The sequence below is a fragment of the Mesoplodon densirostris genome, unplaced genomic scaffold, assembly GCF_025265405.1.
Source record: "Mesoplodon densirostris isolate mMesDen1 unplaced genomic scaffold, mMesDen1 primary haplotype scaffold_46, whole genome shotgun sequence".
Taxonomy (NCBI): domain Eukaryota; kingdom Metazoa; phylum Chordata; class Mammalia; order Artiodactyla; family Ziphiidae; genus Mesoplodon; species Mesoplodon densirostris.
In genome coordinates, this window is record NW_026778200.1 from 1,723,548 (window position 1) to 1,736,506 (window position 12,959).

The window sequence follows — 12,959 nt, forward strand, 5'->3', positions numbered from 1 at the left end:
CACTCTAGACACACTTGATTCCATTATGGAGACATATCAATACATAGGTTTTACGATTCTTACTAGTCAGATATATTCCTCTGTGGGAAATATGGGGTTTTGAGTCTCTTTCACGGAGGAAGGTGTCGGTCTTGTCAATTCCAAAGTTGGTTTTTGAAACGGTCCCTGTGCTTATATCAAACTCTGGTTTTATGCATCACCCCACCTCTCCTTCCCCTTTATGCAGGCATAAGCGTGTTTTCTAAATGTGAGACTCTGTTCTCTTTCCTAACTCAGTTCACGTGTAGCCATGTTTACAGGATCTTCATAAGTGATATCTTATGATAAGTTTCTTTTTCTGTGTGACTTATTTCACTTAGAATCATCGTACCTGAATCCACTCACTTTGCTGCTACTGGTCTTATGACCTTGATTTCATGGCTGAGGGATATTCCATCGTACGTAAGTACCACAATGTTTTGAACCATTTTTATATTTCCTGGGATATTTAAGGTGTACCCAAGTTGAGGTTCTTGTAGCCAGTGCAGCCCTAAATTTGGAGGTGGCTCTTTCTTATTGATTTTCAGTTTTCCCAAGGTATATTCCCTAGACTGGAAGTGGACTTGGCTCTGTAGCTCTGTTGTTTACTTGTTTTAGGGAACACAATGCACTCCTCCAGTGAGGCAGTTGGCAATTTACATCCCGCCCATCAGCATAACAAGGCTCCCAGTTCTCCAGGGCCTGTCTTGCCTTTCTGATTTTTACACATTTTGTGGATGTCCCTTTTGACCGGTGGGAAGTGATACTTCTTTGTAGTGCAGATTTGCATTGCCCGCTTGCTTGCTTGGCCAAAAAGGGCGTATGCGTTTTCTCCTGAATATATTCAGGAGAAAACGCATACGCCCTTTTTTGCCAAGTGCACCATTGTACAAGTTGTGCCCCTCTTCCTGTGCTTTACAGGCGATTCCAAGGTACCTCTTGAAATCTGTTTCCTGCTATTTTGCCTCGCTTTCAAGTCCACCTCGTTGACTTCCCTCAACAGATTTTTGGACGATAGTTGTCCTTTATCACTCTGCCAGTTTGTGAATTGCTGTGCCCCTGAGCTCCATTTCTCAACTCGTTTTTTGTGAGCTGAACACAAGTCCAAAATTTTGGATCATGTCCTATACTGGTTCCCGGTGGGTGGCTGAGACTTTGGTTAATTCTTCTTCCTGCCGGGAAATTAGAGTGACATGTGCCCGTCCAAATGCCTAACAGCTACTCTCTCATGGGTTCTCCCTCGTCCCTTCCATCCTCTGCCAAATTGGGAACCTGTGCAAACCAAGAGGTTAAAGGGCCTGTCTCTCCAAGTTGGGAGATTGATAGTAAGGCAGTTGGAAAGTCAAACTGGAGCACCAGGAGAGGGACTATTCGTTGAGTTTTAGAAACCTTTCGTATTCACAGTGTGTCCATTCTCTAGGTTTCCTGTACATGTTATAGCTGTAGTAATATTCCCTTGAACCTGGAGAGTTGGGACCCATGGAATGGGGGCCATGCATTATTGCTTGAAAGGGTCTGCATTTGCTCACCCAATCTCACCAATCCTCTCAGTCCCAAGTGTCCAGCCTTATGCCACATCCAGCTGTCATTGTAGATAGGGTCTTTCCAGGTTTCCTCAGACACCCTGAAGGAATTGTAAAGAATTTCCCTGTTTTTTGGTTTTGCTTTTGAAATTCCTTTTTATAGTGGGTTTGAGCTGATTCTCGCTGCCATGTTTATGCCACTCTAGACACACTTGAGTCCCTCATGGAGTCATATCAATACATAGGTTTTAAGATTCTTACTAGTCAGATATATTCCTCTGTGGGAAATATGGGGTTTTGAGTCTCTTTCACGGAGGAAGGTGTCGGTTTTGTCAATTCCAAAGTTGGTTTTTGAAACGGTCCCTGTGCTTATATCAAACTCTGGTTTTATGCATCACCCCACCTCTCCTTCCCCTTTATGCAGGCATAAGAGTGTTTTCTAAATGTGAGACTCTGTTCTCTTTCCTAACTCAGTTCACGTGTAGCCATGTTTACAGGATCATCATAAGTGATATCTTATGATAAGTTTCTTTTTCTGTGTGACTTATTTCACTTAGAATCATCGTACCTGAATCCACCCACTTTGCTGCTACTGGTCTTATGACATTGATTTCATGGCTGAGGGATATTCCATCGTACGTAAGTACCACAATGTTTTGAACCATTTTTATATTTCCTGGGATATTTAAGGTGTACCCAAGTTGATGTTCTTGTAGCCAGTGCAGCCCTAAATTTGGAGGTGGCTCTTTCTTATTGATTTTCAGTTTTCCCCAGGTATATTCCCTAGACTGGAAGTGGCCTTGGCTCTGTAGCTCTGTTGTTTACTTGTTTTAGGGAACACAATGCACTCCTCCAGTGAGGCAGTTGGCAATTTACATCCCACCCATCAGCATAACAAGGCTCCCTGTTCTCCAGGGCCTGTCTTGCCTTTCTGGTTTTTACACATTTTGTGGATGTCCCTTTTGACCGGTGGGAAGTGATACTTCTTTGTAGTGCAGATTTGCATTGCCCGCTTGCTTGCTTGGCCAAAAAGGGCGTATGCGATTTCTCCTGAATATATTCAGGAGAAAACGCATACGCCCTTTTTGGCCAAGTGCACCATTGTCCAAGTTGTGCCCCTCTTCCTGTGCTTTACAGGCGATTCCAACGTACCTCTTGAAATCTGTTTCCTGCTATTTTGCCTCACTTTCAAGTCCGCCTCGTTGACTTCCCTCAACAGATTTTTGGACGATAGTTGTCCTTTATCACTCTGCCAGTTTGTGAATTGCTGTGCCCCTGAGCTCCATTTCTCAACTCGTTTTTTGTGAGCTGAACGCAAGTCCAAAATTTTGGATCATGTCCTATACTGGTTCCCGGTGGGTGGCTGAGACTTTGGTTAATTCTTCTTCCTGCCGGGAAATTAGAGTGACATGTGCCCGTCCAAATGACTAACAGCTACTCTCTCATGGGTTCTCCCTCGTCCCTTCCATCCTCTGCCAAATTGGGAACCTGTGCAAACCAAGAGGTTAAAGGGCCTGTCTCTCCAAGTTGGGAGATTCATAGTAAGGCAGTTGGAAAGTCAAACTGGAGCACCAGGAGAGGGACTATTCGTTGAGTTTTAGAAACCTTTCGTATTCACAGTGTGTCCATTCTCTAGGTTTCCTGTACATGTTATAGCTGTAGTAATATTCCCTTGAACCTGGAGAGTTGGGACCCATGGAATAGGGGCCATGCATTATTGCTTGAAAGGGTCTGCATTTGCTCACCCAATCTCACCAATCCTCTCAGTCCCAAGTGTCCAGCCTTATGCCACATCCAGCTGTCATTGTAGATAGGGTCTTTCCAGGTTTCCTCAGACACCCTGAAGGAATTGTAAAGAATTTCCCTGTTTTTTGGTTTTGCTTTTGAAATTCCTTTTTATAGTGGGTTTGAGATGATTCTCGCTGCCATGTTTATGCCACTCTAGACACACTTGATTCCCTCATGAAGTCATATCAATACATAGGTTTTAAGATTCTTACTAATCAGATATATTCCTCTGCGGGAAATATGGGGTTTTTAGTCTCTTTCACTAAGGAAGGTGTCGGTCTTGTCAATTCCAAAGTTGGTTTTTGAAACGGTCCCTGTGCTTATATCAAACTCTGGTTTTATGCATCACCCCACCTCTCCTTCCCCTTTATGCAGGCATAAGAGTGTTTTCTAAATGTGAGACTCTGTTCTCTTTCCTAACTCAGTTCACGTGTAGCCATGTTTACAGGATCTTCATAAGTGATATCTTATGATAAGTTTCTTTTTCTGTGTGACTTATTTCACTTAGAATCATCGTACCTGAATCCACTCACTTTGCTGCTACTGGTCTTATGACATTGATTTCATGGCTGAGGGATATTCCATCGTACGTAAGTACCACAATGTTTTGAACCATTTTTATATTTCCTGGGATATTTAAGGTGTACCCAAGTTGAGGTTCTTGTAGCCAGTGCAGCCCTAAATTTGGAGGTGGCTCTTTCTTATTGATTTTCAGTTTTCCCCAGGTATATTCCCTAGACTGGAAGTGGCCTTGGCTCTGTAGCTCTGTCGTTTACTTGTTTTAGGGAACACAATGCACTCCTCCAGTGAGGCAGTTGGCAATTTACATCCCGCCCATCAGCATAACAAGGCTCCCTGTTCTCCAGGGCCTGTCTTGCCTTTCTGGTTTTTACACATTTTGTGGATGTCCCTTTTGACCGGTGGGAAGTGATACTTCTTTGTAGTGCAGATTTGCATTGCCCGCTTGCTTGCTTGGCCAAAAAGGGCGTATGCGTTTTCTCCTGAATATATTCAGGAGAAAACGCATACGCCCTTTTTGGCCAAGTGCACCATTGTCCAAGTTGTGCCCCTCTTCCTGTGCTTTACAGGCGATTCCAAGGTACCTCTTGAAATCTGTTTCCTGCTATTTTGCCTCACTTTCAAGTCCGCCTCGTTGACTTCCCTCAACAGATTTTTGGACGATAGTTGTCCTTTATCACTCTGCCAGTTTGTGAATTGCTGTGCCCCTGAGCTCCATTTCTCAACTCGTTTTTTGTGAGCTGAACGCAAGTCCAAAATTTTGGATCCTGTCCTATACTGGTTCCCGCTGGGTGGCTGAGACTTTGGTTAATTCTTCTTCCTGCCGGGAAATTAGAGTGACATGTGCCCGTCCAAATGCCTAACAGCTACTCTCTCATGGGTTCTCCCTCGTCCCTTCCATCCTCTGCCAAATTGGGAACCTGTGCAAACCAGGAGGTTAAAGGGCCTGTCTCTCCAAGTTGGGAGATTGATAGTAAGGCAGTTGGAAAGTCAAACTGGAGCACCAGGAGAGGGACTATTCGTTGAGTTTTAGAAACCTTTCGTATTCACAGTGTGTCCATTCTCTAGGTTTCCTGTACATGTTATAGCTGTAGTAATATTCCCTTGAACCTGGAGAGTTGGGACCCATGGAATGGGGGCCATGCATTATTGCTTGAAAGGATCTGCATTTGCTCACCCAATCTCACCAATCCTCTCAGTCCCAAGTGTCCAGCCTTATGCCACATCCAGCTGTCATTGTAGATAGGGTCTTTCCAGGTTTCCTCAGACACCCTGAAGGAATTGTAAAGAATTTCCCTGTTTTTTGGTTTTGCTTTTGAAATTCCTTTTTATAGTGGGTTTGAGCTGATTCTCGCTGCCATGTTTATGCCACTCTAGACACACTTGATTCCCTTATGGAGACATATCAATACATAGGTTTTAAGATTCTTACTAGTCAGATATATTCCTCTGTGGGAAATATGGGGTTTTGAGTCTCTTTCACGGAGGAAGGTGTCGGTTTTGTCAATTCCAAAGTTGGTTTTTGAAACGGTCCCTGTGCTTATATCAAACTCTGGTTTTATGCATCACCCCACCTCTCCTTCCCCTTTATGCAGGCATAAGAGTGTTTTCTAAATGTGAGACTCTGTTCTCTTTCCTAACTCAGTTCACGTGTAGCCATGTTTACAGGATCTTCATAAGTGATATCTTATGATAAGTTTCTTTTTCTGTGTGACTTATTTCACTTAGAATCATCGTACCTGAATCCACTCACTTTGCTGCTACTGGTCTTATGACATTGATTTCATGGCTGAGGGATATTCCATCGTACGTAAGTACCACAATGTTTTGAACCATTTTTATATTTCCTGGGATATTTAAGGTGTACCCAAGTTGAGGTTCTTGTAGCCAGTGCAGCCCCAAATTTGGAGGTGGCTCTTTCTTATTGATTTTCAGTTTTCCCAAGGTATATTCCCTAGACTGGAAGTGGCCTTGGCTCTGTAGCTCTGTTGTTTACTTGTTTTAGGGAACACAATGCACTCCTCCAGTGAGGCAGTTGGCAATTTACATCCCGCCCATCAGCATAACAAGGCTCCCAGTTCTCCAGGGCCTGTCTTGCCTTTCTGATTTTTACACATTTTGTGGATGTCCCTTTTGACCGGTGGGAAGTGATACTTCTTTGTAGTGCAGATTTGCATTGCCCGCTTGCTTGCTTGGCCAAAAAGGGCGTATGCGTTTTCTCCTGAATATATTCAGGAGAAAACGCATACGCCCTTTTTGGCCAAGTGCACCATTGTCCAAGTTGTGCCCCTCTTCCTGTGCTTTACAGGCGATTCCAAGGTACCTCTTGAAATCTGTTTCCTGCTATTTTGCCTCGCTTTCAAGTCCACCTCGTTGACTTCCCTCAACAGAATTTTGGACGATAGTTGTCCTTTATCACTCTGCCAGTTTGTGAATTGCTGTGCCCCTGAGCTCCATTTCTCAACTCGTTTTTTGTGAGCTGAACGCAAGTCCAAAATTTTGGATCATGTCCTATACTGGTTCCCGGTGGGTGGCTGAGACTTTGGTTAATTCTTCTTCCTGCCGGGAAATTAGAGTGACATGTGCCCGTCCAAATGCCTAACAGCTACTCTCTCATGGGTTCTCCCTCGTCCCTTCCATCCTCTGCCAAATTGGGAACCTGTGCAAACCAGGAGGTTAAAGGGCCTGTCTCTCCAAGTTGGGAGATTGATAGTAAGGCAGTTGGAAAGTCAAACTGGAGCACCAGGAGAGGGACTATTCGTTGAGTTTTAGAAACCTTTCGTATTCACAGTGTGTCCATTCTCTAGGTTTCCTGTACATGTTATAGCTGTAGTAATATTCCCTTGAACCTGGAGAGTTGGGACCCATGGAATGGGGTCCATGCATTATTGCTTGAAAGGGTCTGCATTTGCTCACCCAATCTCACCAATCCTCTCAGTCCCAAGTGTCCAGCCTTATGCCACATCCAGCTGTCATTGTAGATAGGGTCTTTCCAGGTTTCCTCAGACACCCTGAAGGAATTGTAAAGAATTTCCCTGTTTTTTGGTTTTGCTTTTGAAATTCCTTTTTAGAGTGGGTTTGAGCTGATTCTCGCTGCCATGTTTATGCCACTCTAGACACACTTGATTCCCTTATGGAGACATATCAATACATAGGTTTTAAGATTCTTACTAGTCAGATATATTACTCTGTGGGAAATATGGGGTTTTGAGTCTCTTTCACTGAGGAAGGTGTCGGTCTTGTCAATTCCAAAGTTGGTTTTTGAAACGGTCCCTGTGCTTATATCAAACTCTGGTTTTATGCATCACCCCACCTCTCCTTCCCCTTTATGCAGGCATAAGAGTGTTTTCTAAATGTGAGACTCTGTTCTCTTTCCTAACTCAGTTCACGTGTAGCCATGTTTACAGGATCTTCATAAGTGATATCTTATGATAAGTTTCTTTTTCTGTGTGACTTATTTCACTTAGAATCATCGTACCTGAATCCACTCACTTTGCTGCTACTGGTCTTATGACATTGATTTCATGGCTGAGGGATATTCCATCGTACGTAAGTACCACAATGTTTTGAACCATTTTTATATTTCCTGGGATATTTAAGGTGTACCCAAGTTGAGGTTCTTGTAGCCAGTGCAGCCCTAAATTTGGAGGTGGCTCTTTCTTATTGATTTTCAGTTTTCCCCAGGTATATTCCCTAGACTGGAAGTGGCCTTGGCTCTGTAGCTCTGTTGTTTACTTGTTTTAGGGAACACAATGCACTCCTCCAGTGAGGCAGTTGGCAATTTACATCCCACCCATTAGCATAACAAGGCTCCCTGTTCTCCAGGGCCTGTCTTGCCTTTCTGGATTTTACACATTTTGTGGATGTCCCTTTTGACCGGTGGGAAGTGATACTTCTTTGTAGTGCAGATTTGCATTGCCCGCTTGCTTGCTTGGCCAAAAAGGGCGTATGCGTTTTCTCCTGAATATATTCAGGATAAAACGCATACGCCCTTTTTGGCCAAGTGCACCATTGTCCAAGTTGTGCCCCTCTTCCTGTGCTTTACAGGCGATTCCAAGGTACCTCTTGAAATCTGTTTCCTGCTATTTTGCCTCGCTTTCAAGTCCACCTCGTTGACGTCCCTCAACAGATTTTTGGACGATAGTTGTCCTTTATCACTCTGCCAGTTTGTGAATTGCTGTGCCCCTGAGCTCCATTTCTCAACTCGTTTTTTGTGAGCTGAACACAAGTCCAAAATTTTGGATCATGTCCTATACTGGTTCCCGGTGGGTGGCTGAGACTTTGGTTAATTCTTCTTCCTGCCGGGAAATTAGAGTGACATGTGCCCGTCCAAATGCCTAACAGCTACTCTCTCATGGGTTCTCCCTCGTCCCTTCCATCCTCTGCCAAATTGGGAACCTGTGCAAACCAAGAGGTTAAAGGGCCTGTCTCTCCAAGTTGGGAGATTGATAGTAAAGCAGTTGGAAAGTCAAACTGGAGCACCAGGAGAGGGACTATTCGTTGAGTTTTAGAAACCTTTCGTATTCACAGTGTGTCCATTCTCTAGGTTTCCTGTACATGTTATAGCTGTAGTAATATTCCCTTGAACCTGGAGAGTTGGGACCCATGGAATGGGGGCCATGCATTATTGCTTGAAAGGGTCTGCATTTGCTCACCCAATCTCACCAATCCTCTCAGTCCCAAGTGTCCAGCCTTATGCCACATCCAGCTGTCATTGTAGATAGGGTCTTTCCAGGTTTCCTCAGACACCCTGAAGGAATTGTAAAGAATTTCCCTGTTTTTTGGTTTTGCTTTTGAAATTCCTTTTTATAGTGGGTTTGAGCTGATTCTCGCTGCCATGTTTATGCCACTCTAGACACACTTGATTCCCTCATGGAGTCATATCAATACATAGGTTTTAAGATTCTTACTAGTCAGATATATTCCTCTGCGGGAAATATGGGGTTTTTAGTCTCTTTCACTAAGGAAGGTGTCGGTCTTGTCAATTCCAAAGTTGGTTTTTGAAACGGTCCCTGTGCTTATATAAAACTCTGGTTTTATGCATCACCCCACCTCTCCTTCCCCTTTATGCAGGCATAAGAGTGTTTTCTAAATGTGAGACTCTGTTCTCTTTCCTAACTCAGTTCACGTGTAGCCATGTTTACAGGATCTTCATAAGTGATATCTTATGATAAGTTTCTTTTTCTGTGTGACTTATTTCACTTAGAATCATCGTACCTGAATCCACTCACTTTGCTGCTACTGGTCTTATGACATTGATTTCATGGCTGAGGGATATTCCATCGTACGTAAGTACCACAATGTTTTGAACCATTTTTATATTTCCTGGGATATTTAAGGTGTACCCAAGTTGAGGTTCTTGTAGCCAGTGAAGCCCTAAATTTGGAGGTGGCTCTTTCTTATTGATTTTCAGTTTTCCCCAGGTATATTCCCTAGACTGGAAGTGGCCTTGGCTCTGTAGCTCTGTTGTTTACTTGCTTTAGGGAACACAGTGCACTCCTCCAGTGAGGCAGTTGGCAATTTACATCCCGCCCATCAGCATAACAAGGCTCCCTGTTCTCCAGGGCCTGTCTTGCCTTTCTGGTTTTTACACATTTTGTGGATGTCCCTTTTGACCGGTGGGAAGTGATACTTCTTTGTAGTGCAGATTTGCATTGCCCGCTTGCTTGCTTGGCCAAAAAGGGCGTATGCGTTTTCTCCTGAATATATTCAGGAGAAAACACATACGCCCTTTTTGGCCAAGTGCACCATTGTCCAAGTTGTGCCCCTCTTCCTGTGCTTTACAGGCGATTCCAAGGTACCTCTTGAAATCTGTTTCCTGCTATTTTGCCTCACTTTCAAGTCCGCCTCGTTGACTTCCCTCAACAGATTTTTGGACGATAGTTGTCCTTTATCACTCTGCCAGTTTGTGAATTGCTGTGCCCCTGAGCTCCATTTCTCAATTCGTTTTTAGGGAGCTGAACGCAAGTCCAAAATTTTGGATCATGTCCTATACTGGTTCCCGGTGGGTGGCTGAGACTTTGGTTAATTCTTCTTCCTGCCGGGAAATTAGAGTGACATGTGCCCGTCCAAATGCCTAACAGCTACTCTCTCATGGGTTCTCCCTCGTCCCTTCCATCCTCTGCCAAATTGGGAACCTGTGCAAACCAGGAGGTTAAAGGGCCTGTCTCTCCAAGTTGGGAGATTGATAGTAAGGCAGTTGGAAAGTCAAACTGGAGCACCAGGAGAGGGACTATTCGTTGAGTTTTAGAAACCTTTCGTATTCACAGTGTGTCCATTCTCTAGGTTTCCTGTACATGTTATAGCTGTAGTAATATTCCCTTGAACATGGAGAGTTGGGACCCATGGAATGGGGGCCATGCATTATTGCTTGAAAGGGTCTGCATTCGCTCACCCAATCTCACCAATCCTCTCAGTCCCAAGTGTCCAGCCTTATGCCACATCCAGCTGTCATTGTAGATAGGGTCTTTCCAGGTTTCCTCAGACACCCTGAAGGAATTGTAAAGAATTTCCCTGTTTTTTGGTTTTGCTTTTGAAATTCCTTTTTATAGTGGGTTTGAGCTGATTCTCGCTGCCATGTTTATGCCACTCTAGACACACTTGATTCCCTTATGGAGTCATATCAATACATAGGTTTTAAGATTCTTACTAGTCAGATATATTCCTCTGCGGGAAATATGGGGTTTTGAGTCTCTTTCACTGAGGAAGGTGTCGGTTTTGTCAATTCCAAAGTTGGTGTTTGAAACGGTCCCTGTGCTTATATCACACTCTGGTTTTATGCATCACCCCACCTCTCCTTCCCCTTTATGCAGGCATAAGAGTGTTTTCTAAATGTGAGACTCTGTTCTCTTTCCTAACTCAGTTCACGTGTAGCCATGTTTACAGGATCTTCATAAGTGATATCTTATGATAAGTTGCTTTTTCTGTGTGACTTATTTCACTTAGAATCATCATACCTGAATCCACTCACTTTGCTGCTACTGGTCTTATGACATTGATTTCATGGCTGAGGGATATTCCATCGTACGTAAGTACCACAATGTTTTGAACCATTTTTATATTTCCTGGGATATTTAAGGTGTACCCAAGTTGAGGTTCTTGTAGTCAGTGCAGCCCTAAATTTGGAGGTGGCTCTTTCTTATTGATTTTCAGTTTTCCCCAGGTATATTCCCTAGACTGGAAGTGGCCTTGGCTCTGTAGCTCTGTTGTTTACTTGTTTAAGGGAACACAATGCACTCCTCCAGTGAGGCAGTTGGCAATTTACATCCCGCCCATCAGCATAACAAGGCTCCCAGTTCTCCAGGGCCTGTCTTGCCTTTCTGGTTTTTACACATTTTGTGGATGTCCCTTTTGACCGGTGGGAAGTGATACTTCTTTGTAGTGCAGATTTGCATTGCCCGCTTGCTTGCTTGGCCAAAAAGGGCGTATGCGTTTTCTCCTGAATATATTCAGGAGAAAACGCATACGCCCTTTTTGGCCAAGTGCACCACTGTCGAACTTGTGCCCCTCTTCCTGTGCTTTACAGGCGATTCCAAGGTACCTCTTGAAATCTGTTTCCTGCTATTTTGCCTCGCTTTCAAGTCCGCCTCGTTGACTTCCCTCAACAGATTTTTGGACGATAGTTGTCCTTTATCACTCTGCCAGTTTGTGAATTGCTGTGCCCCTGAGCTCCATTTCTCAACTCGTTTTTTGTGAGCTGAACGCAAGTCCAAAATTTTGGATCATGTCCTATACTGGTTCCCGGTGGGTGGCTGAGACTTTGGTTAATTCTTCTTCCTGCCGGGAAATTAGAGTGACATGTGCCCGTCCAAATGCCTAACAGCTACTCTCTCATGGGTTCTCCCTCGTCCCTTCCATCCTCTGCCAAATTGGGAACCTGTGCAAACCAGGAGGTTAAAGGGCCTGTCTCTCCAAGTTGGGAGATTGATAGTAAGGCAGTTGGAAAGTCAAACTGGAGCACCAGGAGAGGGACTATTCGTTGAGTTTTAGAAACCTTTCGTATTCACAGTGTGTCCATTCTCTAGGTTTCCTGTACATGTTATAGCTGTAGTAATATTCCCTTGAACCTGGAGAGTTGGGACCCATGGAATGGGGGCCATGCATTATTGCTTGAAAGGGTCTGCATTTGCTCACCCAATCTCACCAATCCTCTCAGTCCCAAGTGTCCAGCCTTATGCCCCATCCAGCTGTCATTGTAGATAGGGTCTTTCCAGGTTTCCTCAGACACCCTGAAGGAATTGTAAAGAATTTCCCTGTTTTTTGGTTTTGCTTTTGAAATTCCTTTTTATAGTGGGTTTGAGCTGATTCTCGCTGCCATGTTTATGCCACTCTAGACACACTTGATTCCCTTATGGAGACATATCAATACATAGGTTTTAAGATTCTTACTAGTCAGATATATTCCTCTGTGGGAAATACGGGGTTTTGAGTCTCTTTCACTAAGGAAGGTGTCGGTCTTGTCAATTCCAAAGTTGGTTTTTGAAACGGTCCCTGTGCTTATATCAAACTCTGGTTTTATGCATCACCCCACCTCTCCTTCCCCTTTATGCAGGCATAAGAGTGTTTTCTAAATGTGAGACTCTGTTCTCTTTCCTAACTCAGTTCACGTGTAGCCATGTTTACAGGATCTTCATAAGTGATATCTTATGATAAGTTTCTTTTTCTGTGTGACGTATTTCACTTAGAATCATCGTACCTGATTCCACTCACTTTGCTGCTACTGGTCTTATGACATTGATTTCATGGCTGAGGGATATTCCATCGTACGTAAGTACCACAATGTTTTGAACCATTTTTATGTTTCCTGGGATATTTAAGGTGTACCCAAGTTGAGGTTCTTGTAGCCAGTGCAGCCCTAAATGTGGAGGTGGCTGTTTCTTATTGATTTTCAGTTTTCCCAAGGTATATTCCCTAGACTGGAAGTGGCCTTGGCTCTGTAGCTCTGTTGTTTACTTGTTTTAGGGAACACAATGCACTCCTCCAGTGAGGCAGTTGGCAATTTACATCCCACCCATCAGCATAACAAGGCTCCCTGTTCTCCAGGGCCTGTCTTGCCTTTCTGGTTTTTACACATTTTGTGGATGTCCCTTTTGACCGGTGGGAAGTGATACT